At 30.3% G+C, this 21,536-nt stretch overlaps 1 protein-coding gene across 3 annotated transcripts in view; it reads right to left on the bottom strand.

Moving 5' to 3' along the window:
• LOC142226645 (uncharacterized) overlaps positions 1–21,536 on the bottom strand; it is a 162,911-nt gene that overhangs the window by 15,320 nt on the left and 126,055 nt on the right. The window contains exon 1 of one of the 3 annotated variants that reach the window (XM_075296749.1): positions 5,072–5,343. The exons of 1 other annotated variant lie outside the window; for it this stretch is intronic. The gene's annotated coding sequence lies outside the window, so the exon portion shown is untranslated. Of the gene's footprint in view, positions 1–5,071; positions 5,344–21,536 lie in introns of those variants that run through there. One more of the 3 variants, XM_075296752.1, reaches the window with a different exon arrangement.

Raw genomic sequence — 21,536 nt, 5'->3', positions numbered from 1 at the left:
AGTGTGAGAGAGAAAGGAAGATCAAGAGCCTAAAACGTCAATATCCAAAGTGAGAGCGAGAGAGCGTTTGAATCGATGAAAGAATAGTCATACGAAGTTCAAATATGCATCTTCTAATACACGGAAAAAATTATTTTCGCTCATACGAAATTTTAGAAAAACTAATCTCTCTCTCCTATGAAGCAAAAGTAATCTTCTTTAGAGGTTAATAAAATCTAATAAAGAGAAACTACTTCCTTATGTCTGCCTGAATTTCATGTTTATTTGACCACCAGACCAGAAAACCCTTTATATAAGAAAATTTTATTTGTCAAACATTCCGAACAAAGTATTGTTGTAGTTTTTTTTTGTTGTGTGTATGTTGTAGTGTTGTTGGTTCGATTACGAAGAAGTGAAACATTGTGTGTGGGATGGGGGAATTATATTTTTAACGATTAAGTGATGATGCCGTTGGTTTATTCTTTGATATTTCATTACCATTCATCTCTCCACTCGAATTATAGAGAAGTTTATGTACTCATATTTTTAACATGAATTTTATCAAATTAATCATCATATACTTTTAAAAGGTAACCTTATTGAATTCCACGAAAAACCAATCAGAGTGAAATTCATATTCACATTTTCCAATTACTCACTGTTTGTGAAATTCTATGAATTTTGTGATTTTGTTTCTCTTTGACCATAAAATATTAAAATGGAATTCCATTAAAATTGTATCAATTATCAAGGTCTGATAATAGCTTTACACAGTCAATATTTGCATGCAATTCTAATAATACAATTACGCATATGTGTGTATGTATGTTTGCATGTATACACAGAGAAAATAAAAAAATCCATTTAAAATCGAAATGAAAAATTATCTAAATGAGAAAAATATACATACATAGTTCCATGGAATGTATGGAAGGATACTCCTACATACAAAGAAAATTTCATTGATATAACGAAATATTTCGTCTAATACAACAAAAATTGTGTTAATACTATGAAACGTTTAGTCATTTTCTAGAAAATTCATTATATTTACGAATTAGTAAGTTGGTTCAATTTGAACGACTATTTTTGTTAATTTAACTCAATTTTTCTGCCAGTGTATAACCAGCGTTTGATTAGATTAGTATTCTTAAAATCCATAAAAATATGTTCGCACATTCAAATAAAAAATATTGGACTAAACGGTAGTAAATTGTGTGATTATTTTAGATATGTTTCATTTAAAAATTGGGCTGCTCGTTGTAGGAATTCGCGTATACTGAAAAATATTGACTCAATGCCCATGATTGTGACCTAAATTTGAGGTAGCATTTTGCATAATATGTAGGACAAATTTCTATATTAAATGAACCGTTTATACCATTTGTTTTATAAAAATATTCATTTAAGTTAGAATGCTCGTCAATGATTTGTGTATGCTTCCGTCAAAGCTTGGACCACTTGTTTTAGAAATTCTCATATACTGCAAAGAAAAATATGAACCTAATACAAATGATAAATTTTAGGTAAAAAGAAAAATATGAACCTAATACAAATGATAAATTTTAGGTAAAATGTTTCACAACATGAAGGTCAAATTTCTAAAAAAATATAAATAAAAATAATATTAAATAAAATAAGGATATCTTTATTGAATGGATCATTTATACAATTTGTTTAAAAAAAATATTTTAATTTAGAATGCTTGTCAATGAAATTTAGAGCTTGTTTAAAAATTGTATTTCTTTGAAGTAAATGTTTGCTTCGTGTAAAGAAAACAATTTTTAATTTAAATATTAACAGAGTTTTAGAATTTGTATATTAAAGTTATTTTGATGACATGATATTTGTATTTATTTTCTTTAAATCAGTCACGTTTTGGCTAAAAGAAAACAAACCTAGTGTACGGTTTGACATTTTTCCAAATTTAATTTTATGCACTCACAGCGCAATTTATACTGATGCGGTATGCAAACAGCTCTAAAACACGTTTGAATGAATTTATCTCTGCCATAACTGTGATCAAATTAATGTTATCATTGAAATGTAGATTAAATTCAGTTTATTACGCCATTTAATTAGAAGAACACTTTTAGAAATCGTTCATACACAAATTGTTTTGTTTTCTTCTCCCAATACACTTGTATGGGTCTAGTCCATAAATGAATTTTTAAATAGGTTTATTTACCAAATGTTGCACACGCAGAAGGGTATGTACATAAAATTTAATACTTGTTTATTTTTTGAAATTATGTACATACAATATATAATGAGAAATTCCATTTAATTGCATATATTGAAAAATAAAAAAAAAACACTATACAGACTACCTATCATGAAGAAACAAAATTGAAGAGTTTGTTGACAAAAGTATATTGACGATAAAACATAAAAAGCGTTCACAAATAGATGTTTTTAATTTTAAAGACGTATAATTTCTTCTTTGATAGCACATGAAAAAAAACTGAAAAAAAACTAATAAATTATTTTTTTTTCCTAGAATCAAGTACGCAAAATTAAAGAGAATGCTTTCTTAACGGTATCCTTACTTCAATTCTCCGCTTCTTTGGCTCGGTTTCAATACCAAAATGATTTGTGCAAGGACACAATCTTTGGAACCAAAGACGACTATAAACTTTCTACAACTGTTCTTTATTTTAAGGAACGATGTCCTCAATATTTTAATGCACATATGCAAAAAATCTTTTATTAACAATTTATCGAAGGAATTTATATGGTAAAAATAGGCTTGAAGTTTTTTATGTCCTTAAATTTGGATTGTATATCTTTTGTATTAGAACAATTTTGCACCCAGAGAAGAAATATGATCACCTCAAACATGTTTTAAGAGCAAAATGTTATTTTTGAATGGTGACCATGTAACATGGTTTTCGCAACCATGTTATTTTCTCGGAAATCATGTATCTGATTTCGGCAAGCAAGTTATATTTGACGATAAAATAACATTTTAGTGACAAACATGTTACATGGTCACCATACAAAAATAACATTTTGCTCTTGAAACATGTATGAGGTGATCATATTCCTTCTCTGCGTGTGTGCGTTGAATCATTAAAAATTAATGTTTAAATGATATTCTATATATTATTTACCAGGCTGAGCTCTAACATAAATGTGACAAATAATCAAAATCCAAAAACATACAATGTTGTGATGAGTTAAAAAAGGTTAGGTTATAGTGGCAGCCCGATTTATTTTCAGGCTCACTTAGACTATTCAGTCCATTGTGAAGAGAATAACCGTTATTTTAGTGAGAATAACAAACATATAAAATGAGATATCTCTCAATGTGATAATAAAATTGAGATGATCAACTCAATTTGACTTGTGTTAACATGAGACATAAATACATAATAATATTTAATGAGAAGCTTAACATAAAATAAAAAGTGATGTTAAAAAAGTGATCATTGTGGCCTTAATTAGCACTGCTAAATCCTTAAAAAATTAAGTATGTAACTCGCAACTTGTTTTATACCTTTAATATTAAAAAAACAACTTTAAATTATTTTAGAAATGTTAAAAACTTTTGATCCATCGAAACTTTTTTTATACGTTTCATATTCAGAAGAATTTAACATTAACTTAAGAATTTTGGCGTTAATTCCAAACCAAATACGAATCTTTTTTTTAATTTCAAATAATTAAAATAATGCGTTAATAAATTAACAAATTTGAATAAATGTTGGCACAATGTCTCATTTTAAATCACCTCATAAAAGTAAAAAACACTGGCAATAAATTAGGGTTCGTGTATGAAATGAAATAGTCAATACGTTTGATGTAGGGTATCACATAGTGAGCCCCTTCCAACTTTAACTTTCTCATTTGTTTTTGGAATTAAAACATCTTTGAAAATTTTTAAATTCACGCTTTTTTGTTTAAAGGTTTTAGGAACATTGTGTCTAATATTGCAGAGACCATTTTTGGATATTCTGGTGCCATTCATAATCAAAGTTTTGTTTTTTTTTTCTTTTAAATACGATTTTTTTTTGTAGCTCACAAATATTGATGACCCATCAATAACGGTAATACGCCGATAGTAATCGGCTTAGCTGCTATCTCCTTGTAAAAAAAAACAACCACACATTTTCCATTCAATGAATTTTTTAGGGGTATTGATTACGCATAAATTATAAGGAATTACTATAGGAAATGAATCCCCCATTGGAGTTGTGGGAAATTATAATCACTTTAACGGTTATTGGTTATTGTTTCATGCATTAATTTTTTTAGTTTTTGTTTTCTTTTCCACTATTTTTGATCGTTTCAAGCCGGAAAAGGTTGGGTTTCACTTCTTTTGTCTCATTACGCGCTTCCCTTGATTCGATTGAAAAAGTAATGTTAAGCCAACAACAATAATACAAACACACACACACTTATTGTTATCTCTATTATGCGTACGTATTTTTTCGTATTCTGATGATCATCAACGAATGGTTGGGGGGAATAAGTTTTACGATTTGTGTGACTATAAACGGAAAATTTTAATGAATATTTTCTTCTAGGAAACGAGTATTTGCATTTGTTTTTTTTTTTCGTTCATAAAACCAAAACGTGCATTAAATTATTAATATTGTTGTAAAATTGTGTTTACTCATAGATAGTGATGGTGTGCTGGCGGCGAGAGCGGAAGTAAGAAACCAAATAAGTTTTATATAGGCTTGCTTACGACGACATAAATGACACGCACACACTCACACAATATAAAATTTTTTAACTATTTTGGGCACACACAGACTAGCCCCAAACCATTTAAGTCATATCCAATAACAACAACAGCGTTCATGGTAAACCACAGCAGTTAGCTATCTCATCATAAAAATTAACAAAACCACAGCAACAAAAACTCTGTATAAGGGGAATGCAATACATTTTCATGCCTCTTTTCACATTTCACAAAAGATTTTTTGTTTTCAAAACCGTAATTATTTAACTTTAATTCATTATTTTCATACAAAATCAAGTTAATGGCCATGGAAGTTTTTTGCTTTGTTAGCAAATTTAAATCTCGTTTTTGTTTAGTTTGCAATAACACAATTATCCAAAATCACTACACACACAAACGCACCTCTTTTTCAATTAATTTAACATCAATGTTGATAGCGTTGACTACAAGTTATAGCCAGCAAGTATTCCTCATCATAGATATAGTAAATAATTCAAATTACTTTTCTTTTTTTGTTGTATTACAGCCACTCAGTGTTGAATGTGAAAATTAAATTGAAAAAATAAAACAAACTCAAAAAATAAAGCGATCGAAAGAAAAAAATTTTTATACGTAAACGTTACGTTTGTGCCGACAACGTATCTCAATCTCGACCGGTTTGTTTGGTTTGTACAGCGCGACTGAAATAGAAATGAAGTGAATGAAAATTTATTGCCAACAATTTCAGTTGGCTCTCTCCCGCACACATGCAAACACAATTGCTGTCGACAACCGATGAGAGAACGACGAACCCAAATTAACAGGGGGGCATTTTGTATGATATTTCTGTCCTTGCAGGCCTTTATATTAGGCCAGTTATATTTTAGTAAAATAAATTTCAATAACAGCTTTCTATCCAAAACAAATGTAAGCATAGTGAATGTGGAATTATTAATTTTCAATGCATAAAAATATTAAATGGTAATGATTGTTATTTTTCTTAATTTTTTAATATACACTGAGAAAAATATTGACCTAATATAAGAGATTATTCAACTTAGTTTACACAATATTAAATAAAAATTTATTTAAAATAAAAGAATTTTAATTAAAAGAGAGTTCATAACCTTTTCATTAAATTTAGGGCAAGCAACTTCGAAATCAGCGTTCTTGCGTTAAAGTATACTGAAAAAAATATTTACGTGATATTAAAGATTACACAACCTAAATTTTAGGATGCGAAATTTACAAAATATTAAGGACAAATTTCTTTCAAATAATGGAATTTTAATTAAAATAAAGTTTATAGTCTTTGCTTCAAAAATTTTTTTCATTAAATTTAGAACACAAATTTTGTAAATTTGCATCCCTACGTTAAAGTCGCATTTCTTTAAACTAAGACTAATTTTCCTTAAAGTAAAGAAACACATTTTGATTTAAAGAAATTGGCCTTAAATTAACTGAAATATTGAAACTTTAGATTTAAGATAAAAACGCTTCAAATATAGGCTAAGACTTATTTTGAGGATTTTGCGTCTTTGGTTTGAAGTTTTTTTTTTGGAATTAAGAAAACATTTTTTACTTTGAAGTATCCGTTATAATTTGGATTTTTGAAGTGGCATTTGTTTGTACCTTTGTTTGAGTACCTTTATTAATAAACCGCGAAAAGAGAATGAAAATTTGATAAATGAGATCTGTATCCTAATGTTAATTTTAGTGGTCCTAGCTTTAAAGCCAGATAGGTCGATAAAAAATTTCTTTATTTGAAAGAAGCCGCGTCTTTGGCTCAGAATCAATACCAAAATCCTTAAGGGAAGGCCAAAATCTTTGGATCCAAGTAAACGTTTTTTGAGTGGAGGGTAAATTTTCTTTAACCAATTTCGGTCGCTATCCAATTTTTCGAACATCTTAAATCACCTTTTTCGAAAATATATGAAAAATTTAAAATTTTATGTAGTATCATCTTTCATACTGAAACATGTATATTTTTGATACTGTTAAATTTAATAAAAAAACAAGTATATACAGCAGCAAGTTCGGCCGGGCCGAATATTAAATACCCACCACCATGAATCAAATATTAGGGTTTCCTTTGAAATTTCATTTATCCCGAAAATAAATTTAAAGATTTTACCGATGAAGACTATATCAGATTCTGGATTTATAAGAACAATTTTTGTTTGAGTTTTAGAGGAATCATTAACATCTCTTGTAGGTGTGCAAGAAAATTATAAAATAACGTCTTGATTTGAAATCTTAAATCTGTAGATTTTCACCCGAGAAGTAAAATCTGGAAATTTTACATTGAGTTTCAAGCAATTTTCATGATCAGTGCGCATTCTATACCCTCAAGAAGTGAAATGGGTCTATATGGAGGCATTACCAAATGGACCGCTAAAAACTTAATCCGATACACGTGTTTGTGAGCCTAAGATACCAGAATATTTACAATTTCCGGCAAATCGGATAAAAACTACGGTTTCTAGAAACCCAAGGAGTTAAATCGGGAGATCGTTCTTATGGGGGCTATACTAAAATATGGACCGATACTCACCGTTTTCGGCACACCTCTTTATGGCTCGAAAATACCTCTAGATTTCCAATTTCAGACAAATAGAATAAAAACTTAGGATTCTAGAAGCCCAAGAAGTAAAATCGGAAAATCGGTCTATATGGGGGCTATATCAAAATATGGACCGATACTCACAATTTTCGGCACAGCTCTTTATGGTCCTAAAATAAATCTAGCTTTCCAATTTTAGGCAAATTGGCAAACTACGGTTTCTTCAAGCCCAAGACCCCAAATCGGGAGGTCGGTGATATGGGGACCATATCAAAACATGGACCGATACTCACCATTTGTGGCACACCTTTTTATGGTTCTAAAGTACCTCTCGATTTCCAATTTCAGATAAATTGAATAAAAACTGCGGATTCTAGAAGCCCAAAAAGTAAAAACGGGAGATCGGTCTATATGGGGGCTATACCAAAACATTGACCGATACTCACCATTTTTGGAACACCTCTTTATGATCATAAATACCTCTAGATTTCAAATTTCAGGCAAGTTGGATAAAAACGACGGTTTCTATAAGCCCAAGACCCCAAATCGGGAGGTCAGTTTATATGGGGACTATATCAAAATCTGGACCGATATAGCCCATCTTCGAACTTGACCTGCCTGCAGACAAAAGACGAGTTTGTGCAAAATTTCAGCACGATTGCTTCGTTATTGAAGACTGTGATTACAACAGACAGATGCAAATTCGGTATATCATATCTGTATTCTCATTTTATAGAACTTTGGCTCAGAATCAATACTCAAATCCTTGGGAGAAGGGTCCAGTTTAACTCTTTTTGAGTATATATTTTCACTGTTATTTTCCATATTTTCTGATTATCACTAAATTGTTTAGGTTAGGTTAAAGTGGCATCGCGATTTATTTCAGACTCACTTTAACTATTCAGCCCAGTTAAATTAAAGGTAATGAATGGTTTTCGCAACCATGTTATTTTCTCGTAAATCATGTATCTGATTTCGGCAAGCAGGTTATATTTGACGAGAAAATAACATTTTAGTGACAAACATGTTACATGGTCACCATACAAAAATAACATTTTGATCTTGAAACATGTTTGAGGTGATCATATTCCTTCTCTGCGTGTAGTTTTTAATTTTTTTTAAACAAAAAAATTCGTAAGTTATTATGTAAAAATATGTGAAGTCAAAAGAAATTACTAGTTTTTACTATGAATTTTTCAATTAAACCAAGAGCTTTAATTTTTCTGTGTACTAGCCGTACGATTTGTTATCAATAGAAATAGTAATAACAAAAAGGCCCTACAGAAGGCTCAGTGTAATATGTTTGCTTTGAAACTATCTTTGCATCTGTGTGTATGTAAGCCATATTTCAAAAAGTATCGGTGTGTCTGCATTCAAGTTTGTAACAGTGATGGCAAACAACTCGCCGTACTATGACAGTACTAAGAAATGGCCTTTCCGAAAGTCGAATGATGCACTTATCATTTGGATGATTTTTTAAATGTTGATATAAATTCCACACTACGAATTTTCATCAAATTAATGCATATTATTTTTAAATTTATGAATTATTTTATTTGTGGTTTTGTTGAGGTAGATTTCAATTAAAAAAAAAAACAAAATTCTAGTCTTTACGAATTCCCATACATTGATAAGTACGAACAACAGTGCCATGATAACTATCGTACACCGTACACCGTTTTACATTTGATAGATATTTCATTGTCAATGAAGTGGTCGACCGTGTGAATAGTTTGCCAATGGTGGGGTGGGCTGAAACAATGACGATGTTCAAGATTATGACGATGATGTTCTTGTTGTCGTCGCCTCCGTCAAAAGCAATCATAACAACAACATAGTAAGTAACAAAAATAACAAAAGCTAAAAGCAATCAGTTAAGACAACTCAAATACACACCCCTTCCTGACGGCCTAGTTGTTAAGCTCTTTGACTAACTGACTGTCTGACTGAATACAACAACGTGAATGATGCTTGACGATGTTTGCTTGTCATTATTATTTTAGTTGTTGCTATTGTCGATATCATTAATGGCGTTGCCGTGGCTGCTTTTTAGGAAAAGCAAATACAAGCAATTGTAGTATGTATTAAAAAACTGTTGTAGCAACGTAAAAGTATTGGAGAAATAATATTCATTCATTGATAATACAAGAGTCGTACATACGTTCATACACATTTATTTTGTTGGCATTGTTTTTTTTTTTTTTTTTCATTTACATGGCTAACACCATCACCCACCCACGTTATCATAATTATCCTCTCTTTCTTATGAAAACCCCACCTATAATTCCTGGTAAACTTGAATATGTACTCGGAGAAAATTCGTTGGGGAAAGAGAGCGAGAGAGAGTGTTTGAGAATATTGTGATTATTTCTTTTGTAATAAAGGGTTGCCATATTATATTAAAGGAAACATCAATATTATTGTAAACCTCAATTCACCGATATAACGTTGTGAGCATTAAGGCTACCCCAATTTTATATTATATTCCTAAAGTTTCTAATTTACAGTAAATTCAGATATGCCATATATGTTTTACGAGCGTGGTCCTATATAAGCATTTACCATCGCCGTCTGGTAAAAAAAAACATCACAAGAGTAAATTACTGTACTACAAATAAGTCGTGAGGAATTTATGCAGAACATTGGTTAACACTGGCATTTGCTGTTAAGTATATGTCACTTTACGTGACAATATTGGCGAGATTTGCATAGACGAGATGTTCTGGATAGAACACCAGTGAAGTTCTAAATATCAAATACAAATGCTGTGCCCCGTACTATAAGAATACAGGTCTATTGGTAAAACCAACATACCTATAAACTTGGCAACACTGGCCTCAAACATGTTAACTTCTTCTCATTTAACAAAAAAAAAAGAACTAATGAAACCGCCATACAATCTGCCAAATAAAAAACGAAAACATTTCATTACGCCGTATTTGTTACGGCTGAAAATAAAACTTTTACACCACGTGTTGCTATGTCAAAAATGTTGAAGGTGTCAGGTGAATCAAATTGATGTTGTTGTACTACCAATAAATATGACTAATTTTTATCGGAGTGACAGTTAATTAGAAATAATTGTTTTAACGCAAATCTACCAAATTTCATCAGATTAGTCAAGTGAATTTCTTATAGCGGGTATCTCCCCAAATTGAAATTAATATTTCTTTTTTTTAGCAAGAATAAGTGAGGACAGTGTTTTGCATAGATTTGTATGGTGGTATGACATTGTACTGTATGAAGAGTGTAATAATTGGAATGGATATGTGAACACTTGTTTGCGTGTAGGCTATGGAATACCGCGAGTGGCTAAAATTCGGTGTATGAGTGGCTAAAATTCGTCTCTTTGCACAGAACGAAAATTTTTCCAATTAAAGTCTTAATTGAGTTTTAAAAGTATTCAATTAAAAATTTAATTAATTCAATTATCAAGTAATTTTTTAATTGGATCAATTAATTTTTAATTGACTTTCAATTAATTTTTTAATTGATATTATCACTTCTGTGATTGAAGACATTTCAAGAATCAATTGAAGACATTTCAAGAATCAATTAATAAACTATCAGACACTGTTATCCGTTGGTAAACATAAAGTTGACAATGAATTTAATGGTTAACTAGGATTGTATATTATTTAAAGTACATAGACTGAACAAATATTTACATGGTATTAAAGAGTACGCAACCTAAATTGTACACAATACTAAGGACAAATTCCTTTAAAATATTGTAATTTTAATTAAAATAAAGTTTATAATCTTTGCTTCAGAAATTTCTAATTAAATTTAGGACACACATTTTGGAAAATTTACGTCCCTCCGTGAAAGTCCTATGTCTTTGAACTACACTAATAGAAAAAGTTTCATTATATTAACGAAATGTGTCGTTAAAGGCTGCCTAATGAAACAAATTCGCTTTTACAACGAAATTTTTCGTTATTATAACGAAGTTTCTGCTAATCAACGTCATATTTCATACTATTAACGAATATTTTCATTGGATTAATGAAAATGTTTCGTTATATCAATGGAAATGTTTCTTTGGCTCAATTTTAATGAAATTTACTTTGTGTGTATTCAAATATTCCGTTTTAAAAATCGTTTTTAAATTAACAGAATTTTCGAATCCTTAGATTTAAGATAAAAACGCTTCAAATATAGGTTAATACTTGAATTTTGAATTAGGATTTTTTTAATTAGGATTTTTTTTCGTTCATTTGAAGTATATTTCATAATTTGGATTTTTAAACTGAAATTTGTTTGCAGAACTTGTAAATATGTTAGCTTAATTGATATTATACAGAAAAAAATTGCACGAAAGTTTTTCCCATTAAAATCTAAATTGAGTTTTAAAAAATATTCTATTAAAAATTTAATTGATTCAATTATTTTTTTAATTGACTGTCAAATAATTTTTAATTGACACTATCATTTCTGTGATTGAAGACATTTTAATTAAACAATTAATTGCATCAATTCATTTCGTGATTGAATCAGAAAAAAATTTTTTGTGTGTATCCAAATTGTAATTTTATTGATACCTAAAAAATGTCTTTATCTTAAAGCAGACATTTATTTAGAAATAAAATTTTGACAAAATTTTCTATAGAAATAAAATTTTCACAAAATTATATATAGAAATATAATTGTGACAAAATTATATATAAAATTTTGGCAAAATTTTCTATAGAAATAAATTTTTGACAAAAATTTTCTATAGGAATAACATATTGATAAAAATTTTCTGTAGATATAAAATTTTGACAAAATTTTCTATAATATAAAATTTTGACATAGAAATAAAATTTTGACCAAATTTTCTATAGACATTAAACTTTGACGCAATTTTCTACAGAAATAAAGGGTTAACATAGTTTTCTGTAGAAATAAAGTTTTGAATAAAATTTTCTATACAAATAAAATTTTGTATAGAAATAAAATTTTGAAAAAAAAAAAAATTTATAGAAATAAAGTTTTGACAAAATTTTCTATAGAAATAAAATTTTGACAACATTTTCTGTAGATATAAAATTGTGACAAAATTTTCTATAGAGACAAAATTTTCTATAGAAATAATTTAAAAAAAAAAAATTTATAGAAATAAAGTTTTGGCAAAATTTTCTATAGAAATAAAATTTTGACAAAATTTTCTACAAATTTTTTTCTATATAAAATTTTGTCAAAATTCAAAAATCAAACAATAAAATTGTGACAAAATTTTCGCAAGAATTAAAATTTTGACCAAATGTTCTATAGATATAAAATTTGACAAAATTTTATATAGAAATACAATTTTCTATAGAAATAAAATTTTGTCCAAATTTTCTATAGAAATAAAATTTTGTCCAAATTTTCTATAGAAATAAAATTTTGTCACAATTTTCTACAGAAATAAAATTTTAACAAAATTTTCTATAGAAATAAAATTTTGACAAAATTTTGTATAGAAATAAAATTTTGACAAAATTTTCTATAGAAATAAAATTTTGACAAAATTTTCAATAGAAATAAAATTTTGACAAAATTTCTATAGAAACAAAATTTTGACAAAATTTTCTATAGAAATAAAATTTTGACAAAATTTTCTATAGAAATAGAATTGTGACAAAATTTTCTATAGAAATAAACTTTTCACAAAATTTTCTATAGAAATAAAATTTTGACAAAATTTTCTATAGAAATAAAATTTTGACAAAATTTTCTATAGAAATAAAATTTTAACAAAATTTTCTATAGATATAAAATTTTGACAAAATTTTCTATAGAAATAAAATTTTAACAAAATTTTCTATAGAAATAAAATTTTAACAAAATTTTCTATAGAAATAAAATTTTAACAAAATTTTCTATAGAAATAAAATTTTGATAAAAAATTCTGTAGAAATAAAATTTTGACAAAAATTTCTATAGAAATAAAATTTTGACAAAAATTTCTACAGAAATAAAATTTTATAGAAATAAACTTTTCACAAAATTTTCTATAGAAATACATTTTTGACAAAAAATTTCTTAGGAATAACATTTTGATAAAAAATTATGTGTAGATATAAAATTTTGACTAAATTTTCTATAATATAAAATTTTGACAAAATTTTTCTATAGAAATAAAATTTTGACAAAACATTTTTAAAGAAATAAAGTTTTGACAAAATTTTCTATAGAAATAAAGTTTTGACAAAATTTTCTATACAAATAAAATTTTGACAACATTTTTCTATAGAAATAAAATTTTGAAAAAATTTTTTATAGAATTAAAGTTTTGACAAACATTTCTATAGAAATAAATTCGAAGTTTCACAAAATTTTATTTCAAAATTCAAAAATCAAACAATAAAATTGTGATAAAATTTTCGCAAGAATTAAAATTTTGACCAAATGTTCTATAGAAATAAAATTTTGTCCAAATTTTCTATAGAAATAAAATTTTGTCACAATTTTCTACAGAAATAAAATTTTAACAAAATTTTCTATAGAAATAAAATTTTGACAAAAATTTGTATAGAAATAAAATGTTGACAAAATTTTCTATAGAAATAAAATTTTAACAAAATTTTCTATGGAAGTAAAGTTTTGACAAAATTTTCTATAGAAATAAAATTTTGACAAAATTTTCAATAGAAATAAAATTTTGACAAAATTTTCTATAGAAATAAAAGTTTGACAAAATTTTCTATAGAAATAAAATTTTATAGATTTAAACTTTTCACAAAAATTTCTATAGAAATAAAATCTTGACAAAATTTTCTATAGGAATAACATTTTGAAAAAAAAAAATTTTCTGTAGATATAAAATTTTGACAAAATTATCTATAATATAAAATTTTGACATAGAAATAAAATTTTGACAAAATTTTTCTATAGAAATAAAATTTTGAAAAACATTTTTAAAGAAATAAAGTTTTGACAAAATTTTCTATAGAAATAAAGTTTTGACAAAATTTTCTATACAAATAAAATTTTGACAAAATTTTCTATAGAAATAAAATTTTGACAAAATTTTCTATAGAAATAAAATTTTGACAAAATTTTCTATAGAAATAAAATTTTCTATAGAAATAAAATTTTGACAAAAATTTCTATAGAAATAAATTCGAAGTTTCACAAAATTTTATTTCTATAGAAAATTTTGTCAAACTACGAAGATTCGAGAAAATTTTAAAGCAAGGATTATTCTTTAATTAAAACTTCGTTATTTTAAAGACATTTTGTCTTTAATATTGTCAAACTTTCGTATTAGGTCAATATTTTTTTCAGTATGGACGCACTGGGTTTAGGCATGTTTGAGCCACTGTGCACTTTTGCTGTGGAATACCCGTATTACTCAGCAGTGAAATATTCAGTTTTGTATTTCCAAAAAAAAAAAAGACCTTTATCAGTAAAACATGATCAGGCATAAAAAATGTTTGCTTTACCTAACTAATATCGCGGTCAAATAAGAAGAAGCGACATTTCCCCCTTACGACTATGTGCAAAGGTTCCAAAGAAAACCACAGTGTGACACCATCAGACGAAAAGATATCGTTTTTTTTTTCAATTTTATAGAATGCTAACAGTGAGTCACTGTAAAGACTTTTGCGGGAATGAAATTTCAAAGTAAATTGCTTAGTTACCTGGCCTAACATTGCAAGAGGTAGATGACTAGGCAGTCGATATTTTACCAACCCGACTCCAAACGTTAGAGTCGGATATAGCCTTCTTACTACCGATGATGATGAGAATATGATGGGACTTTACTGGCTGGCTGATTGTGGTTGATGCAGCAGTCCAAAGACAATTTCGTGCTTAAAGTTAAAATCACAACTTTGTATTGTTTGCCTGGTTGTGCTTGCGTTATTACCACCAAAAAGGTCGCTTACTTGGTCTTTAGCGGTGGTGTGGTTGGAATACCTAGCGTGAATATGCTTATTGACTCAAACCAACAATCAGCTATCTTAGCTGCTACAGCCCCTATTGTTTGGAGTCAAGTTTTTTGCCTTTTGAAGTATCTGTGAGATTTTCAAGAGTACAATGATGATGATGATGGGAGGTGGAATGTGGTATGGTGCGAAATCCATTGAAATTTCGTCACAACTCTATAAATGATTATGACACCCCTTCTTTTTCCAAGTTGTACTGTTGCTGCTGTGGGATTTGTTTTTTTCACTCTGTCTCCAGACCCATGAATGTGGATGCGAGTTTAATGGTTTGTTGGTTGGCCCTCTGTCAAATCCGTCTCTCTGGCTGACCGTCTGTCTGCCTGCTCGTTTCTTTTTCTTTTGGTCTATCTGTCTTATGGCATGACCATAATTCAACGAATAATAAATATTTCGTATTTGTTATTGTTTTATTCCACTAACCAACCAAGCGACTTAACAAGAAATGATTTTGTTACCAGTACCACGAATCACAAATATGTTAGCAAAAAACGAAAGAAAGAATCACCCGACGGACAAAAAAGACACGTTGTTAAAGCAACAACACCTTAAAGGAGAAACTCCAACGTCCGCTTTAGGTTGTACTCGAGGGATTTTGAGTGCGAAATATAAATGTATGGAGGTGAAGATGGCATTTTTGGAAACTACTGCTAGAGAGGGAGTTATGATGGAAAAATTAGAAAACATTGCAAAATTCAAATAAAGCTTAATTTGGAACTATAATTTTCAATACGACAGTAATCCGTTTATTTTGGAGCACCATTTTCTTATATAGATTCTGAATGACTATGATTTGTCGCGAGATTGTATGTTCCCCATTACCAAAAATGCGCAACTGGTGTCGAAAAACGTTGGGTGCTGAACCAAGATTCTGAGGCCTATGGCTGTTAGCAAGTGCGATAAGGACAAGGAGACGATGGGCGTGTATTTCCGGCCCATCCCCAGCGAAGCTTCGTCTTGAGATAATCGACACATTTCTGTTTTGTTTACCCTCTGAAATGTCCCAGGCACAAAAGACTATTGGAAATGTGATATCAGAATGGACTGAATAGTCTAAGTGAGCCTTGACAATAATCTAACTAAACAGTTTGTTATGTGGTTTCATCCATTGCGCTTATGTTAGGTACTTCAGCATTTGTCCAAATCAAGGAACTCTGCAACAAGGATGGGATGTTTCCAGAGTGATCAGGTGGTGAGTCGATCAGGTTTGGCAGAACAAGCGAAAATGTGACGAGTATCATGTGGCCAATAGTTGGCCCCATGTAGGGGTCAATAGTGTCTGGCGCAAGCGGGATAGGTCTATACTGTACGGAACGGTGTAATATGAAGGCCAGGCCATCCACCTCCAATTCTTGTGCGATCCTTACGTATCACATTGTATCCATCGCAATGGCGCAAGCTACCGGTGTCATTTAGCTTCGTCTCTTGGATCGCCGAGACCTTGATTCTTTTCCGATTCATAAAGTCTTCTATCTCACTAACCTTGCAGAAATGATGCACTTTCCGGAACTGGTACAAGAATATAAGAATGCTATGGCTGAGAATATTGTTGTGCGGAAAATGTCGGGAGGATCGCATAATTTTATGACCACTGCTGCTATCGTTGGTACATCACGCTGCCACGTTGTCATTATGACTATACTTCCGTAGCGATGTTAAGCCGGAGCAGTTCTAGAAGTTCATCCATTCCAATCACCGGTTACACCTCACCGAAACCGAACTATGATGAATTTGACTGAACAGTACCATGGTTCGGAGTTTCTCTCTATGCAGGCTCGGACCAACAACAAACGGAGAAGGCTCCCCGGGATGTACCTCAACCAACACAAAAAGACGAACGAAACAACACGTACACTGAAGTGGCAGCTGCTGGCCGATGGGCTAGACCCATCCGGTCAGTCCGGTTCATAGAACCCGTTGCCGTGGCATTGGGTTTACGGTGGTGCTGACTTGTGTTGGAATGTCCATGGTCTGTGGCCGAAAGGTTTTACTGTCCATGGCTACAATACATTTTTTGATAATATTTGGCCCCTTGGTAGATGAATATGAGCGATGAACAATCGTCTGCCGTGACGGGAATCCACACCATTTCCATCGGCGGGGCTTGAACTCGCATCCACATTCTTGGGTCTGGAGACAGACTGAAAAAATCAAAATCTTTGTACATTTCCAGTTGGCCTCTGTGGCAAGTAAACCCAAACATGTTGAATTGTTCACAAACTACTCAATTTGGAATGATTTCTCATCAGAGAAGACAATATTCGGCAACTATCCACTTTCGTGCAAGCGTTTGCTTGGATTTCTATTAAGGGGTTAGTCCAAGACCATTCTTCAATATGTGGAGCATCCGTTGTTGTTGCGATATGTTCGTCTCTCGAGCCAGATTCCAAATATTTTGCCCTTATACTAATGAAGTTGGTATTGATTCCGAGCCAAAGAAGCGGAGAATTTAAGTAAGGATACCTCTAAGACACAATTCTCTTTTAAATTTGTATTTTGCGTATTTGATTCTAAGACACAAATTTTAATTTATTCGTTTTTTTCTCGCTATTTCCTTCATAGGCTCAGCTTCAAGTAGACATTATGTTATGTTACAAGTAAAAAAAGTCTTTAAAATAAAATGTTGACATACATATCCAATTTTTGAAGGCTTTTTTGCTTTGTTGTAAAGTTGCAAGAAACAACAAATTTAAAATAAAGTTAATTAATTTTGAAGAATTTTTCAGAATTATTAAAGACAAGTTTACCTTATTCAAACAATATTTTCTTTCATGTAAAGATACCCACTTTTAAGTTGAATCACTTTATTGTAAGGACAAAACGACTTCGTATTTTAAGGACAATAAATACTTGGCCTCATGCCAATTTTTTTTCTGTGTAGATTTCGATCATATATGTAATACAAACAATGTAGAATAAATTATTTGAGTTTATACATTTTTTAAATTTTACCTTACATACACAGAAAAAAAAGTGTCTCGTAAATTTAAGAAGATTTTTACAATAATTTATTACAAGAATTTTCCAGAATTTTAGTTAATTTTTCGTATCTTCAACGAAAATTAACTACTCGAAAGGAAATTTTACAAATTCTAAGTAGCAATCGTTTAGTTCATGGCCTACAAAATACGATGGAAATTTCCTTAAAAAATTTCTTAACTGGTAGTTAAAAATTTGTTTGTCATGCTATAAAACTACTTGTGAAATGTAAAGTATTTTCTAAATAATAAGTGCAATTTACTATAAGATTTTTTTGTATGAGAAAATATTTTTTTACGAAAAATGAACTTGAAAGTGGATAGCAATTTCTTACTGACAAATCCTATAGTTAATAATTGTTGGTAAAAAATTACCCAATGAAATATTTTTAGTTCACATGTAATTAAATTTATAGACATTTTCGTCAAAAATGGTAGATAACATTTCATGAAAATTTTGCAAATTTTAAGTTAAACGTTTCATCGTTCATAAACTGGTGTGCCTTTACGAATATTATTCTAAGAGTAAATTGTCAGCAGATGCGATGAACCAATGCATAGTACAGAGATCTTTATCGGCATAGTGGAATGTGATTAATGTAAAGATGATGTTACTTGAGTTTTGTTGTGTATACATGAGCGTGGGGTTGTTTTTATTTTTGTTCATTTAGTGGTTTGTGTGTGTGTGTTATTCGCGGATGGTTTATTTGGCTGGATGAGGTGTTGTTTTCAATAAAGGCTCATGTGTTTTTGTTGTTGTTGGAATGTTTTGGCTTTGCTTGGTTTTGTTTGGCATGCTTCAGTTGAATAGTTGGCGTTGGCGTGGGCTGTTGCATCTTTTTAGCTGGTATGCAACAAGGGAATATAAAGACATGGAATATTTTGGATTTTTGAGACATATATTGGTGTTTGTTTATTAAACCTTTTAAATGAAAGTTATTAATATTTTATCGGTAGTTTAGAAAAAAGTTATAACGAATATTGAGGAAAATATGTTGAAATTGAAAGTGTATTGAAATTTTTATTATTCTATGTAAAAAATTAATATTCAATTCCAGATGAATTTGGAAAATTTTTCTTATATCTCATCGTATAGTTTATTCATAAATTGGTAAGTATTTTTATACCCTCCATCATAGGATGGGGGTATATTAACTTTGTCATTCCGTTTGTAACACATCGAAATATTGCTCTAAGACCCCATAAAGTATATATATTCTGGGTCGTGGTGAAATTCTGAGTCGATCTAAGCATGTCCGTCCGTCCGTCCGTCCGTCTGTTGAAATCACGCTAACTTCCGAACGAATCAAGCTATCGACTTGAAACTTGGCACAAGTAGTTGTTATCGATGTAGGTCAGATGGTATTGAAAATGGGCCATATCGGTCCACTTTTACGTATAGCCCCCATATAAAGGGACCCTCAGATTTGGCTTGTGGAGCCTCTAACAGAAGCATATTTCATCCGATCCAGCTGAAATTTGGTTCATGGTGTTGCTATATGGTCTCTAACAACCATGCAAAAATTGGTCCACATCGGTCCATAATTATATATAGCCCCCATATAAACCGATCCCCAGATTTGGCTTGCGGAGCCTAAAAGAGAAGCAAATTTCATCCGATCCGGTTGAAATTTGGTACATGGTGTTGGTATATGGTCTCTAACAACCATGCAAAAATTGCTTCACATCGGTCCATAATTATATATAGCCCCCATATACACCGATCCCCAGATTTGGCTTGCGGAGCCTAAAAGAGAAGCAAATTTCATCCGATCCTGCTGAAATTTGGTACATGGTGTTGGTATATGGTCTCTAACAACCATGCAAAAATTGGTCCACATCGGTCCATAATTATATATAGCCCCCATATAAACCGATCCCCAGATTTGGCTTGCGGAGCCTCACAGAGAAGAAAATTTCATCCGATCCGGCTGAAATTTGGTACATGATGTTGGTATATGGTCTCTAACAACCATGCAAAAATTGGTCCATATCGGTCCATAATTATATATAGCCCCCATATAAACCGATCCCCAAATTTGGCTTGTGGAGCCTCTAAGAGAAGCATATTTCATCCGATCCGGCTGAAATTTGGTACATGGTGTTGGTATATGGTCTCTAACAATCATGCAAACATTGGTCCACACCGGTCCATAATTATATATAACCCCCATATAAACCGATCCCCAGATTTGGCTTGTGGAGCCTCTAACAGAAGCATATTTCATCCGATCCGGCTGAAATTTGGTACATGATGTTGGTATATGGTCTCTAACAACCATGCAAAAATTGGTCTACGTCGGTTCATAATTATATATAGCCCCCATATAAACCGATTTCCAGATTTGGCTTGCGAAGTCTCCAAGAGAAGCAAATTTCATCCAAGCAGGTTTTAATTTGGAACATGGTGTTAGTATATGATCTTTAACAACCGTGCCAGAATTGGTCCATATCGGTCCATAATTATATATAGCCCCCATATAAAACGTTCTCCAGATTTGACCTCCGGAGCCTCTTGGAGGAGCAAAATTCATCCAATCCGGTTCAAATTAGGAACGTGGTGTTAGTATATGGTCGCTAACAACCATACCAAAATTGGTCCAATCACATAAAAATTGGTCCATATCGGTTCATAATCATGGTTGCCACTAGAGCCAAAAATAATCTACCAAAATTTTATTTCTATAGAAAATTCTGTCAAAATTTTATTTCTAGAGAAAATTTTGTTAAAATTTTATTCGGTTCATAATAAAATTTTCATCATTTTCAAAATTTTATTTCTATAGAAAATTTTGTTAAAATTTTATTTCTATAGAAAATTTTATTCGGTTCATAATCATGGTTGCCACTCGAGCCACAAATAATCTACCAAGATTTTATTTCTATAGAAAATTTTGTTAAAATTTTATTTCTGTAGAAATTTTTGTCAAAATTTTCTTTCTATAGAATATTTTGTCAAAATTTTTATTTCTATAGAAAATTTTGTGAAAATTTTATTTCTATAGAAAATTTTGTTAAAATTTTATTTCTGAAGAAAATTTTGTCAAAATTGTATGTCTACTTTGTCAAACTGAATTATATACGTATTGGATCGATCTTTTTTGATTTAATATATACCACGTGTGGACTTACATACAATTTAGAAGATGGTGTTAGGAGGTTTAAGATACCTTGCCATCGGCAAGCGTTACCGCAACTTAAGTAATTCGTTTGTGGATGGCAGTGTTTAGAAGAAGATTCTACGCAATCCATGATGGAGGGTACATAAGCTTCGGCCTGGCCGAACTTACGGCCATATATACTTGTTTTAATATGACTTTCTTTTAAAAAGAATATTTTTTATGTATATTATTATTTGTTAATTAATTTTTTTGGAAAACAGTTTAATGTTTTTCTTTGTTGTAAAAACAATATTTAATTTCAGAGCAACT

Source organism: Haematobia irritans, chromosome 2, assembly GCF_050003625.1.
Source record: "Haematobia irritans isolate KBUSLIRL chromosome 2, ASM5000362v1, whole genome shotgun sequence".
NCBI classification, from domain to species: Eukaryota; Metazoa; Arthropoda; class Insecta; order Diptera; family Muscidae; genus Haematobia; species Haematobia irritans.
Note: the sequence above shows the minus strand (reverse complement) of the source record. Positions and strands in the feature narration are given on the sequence as shown.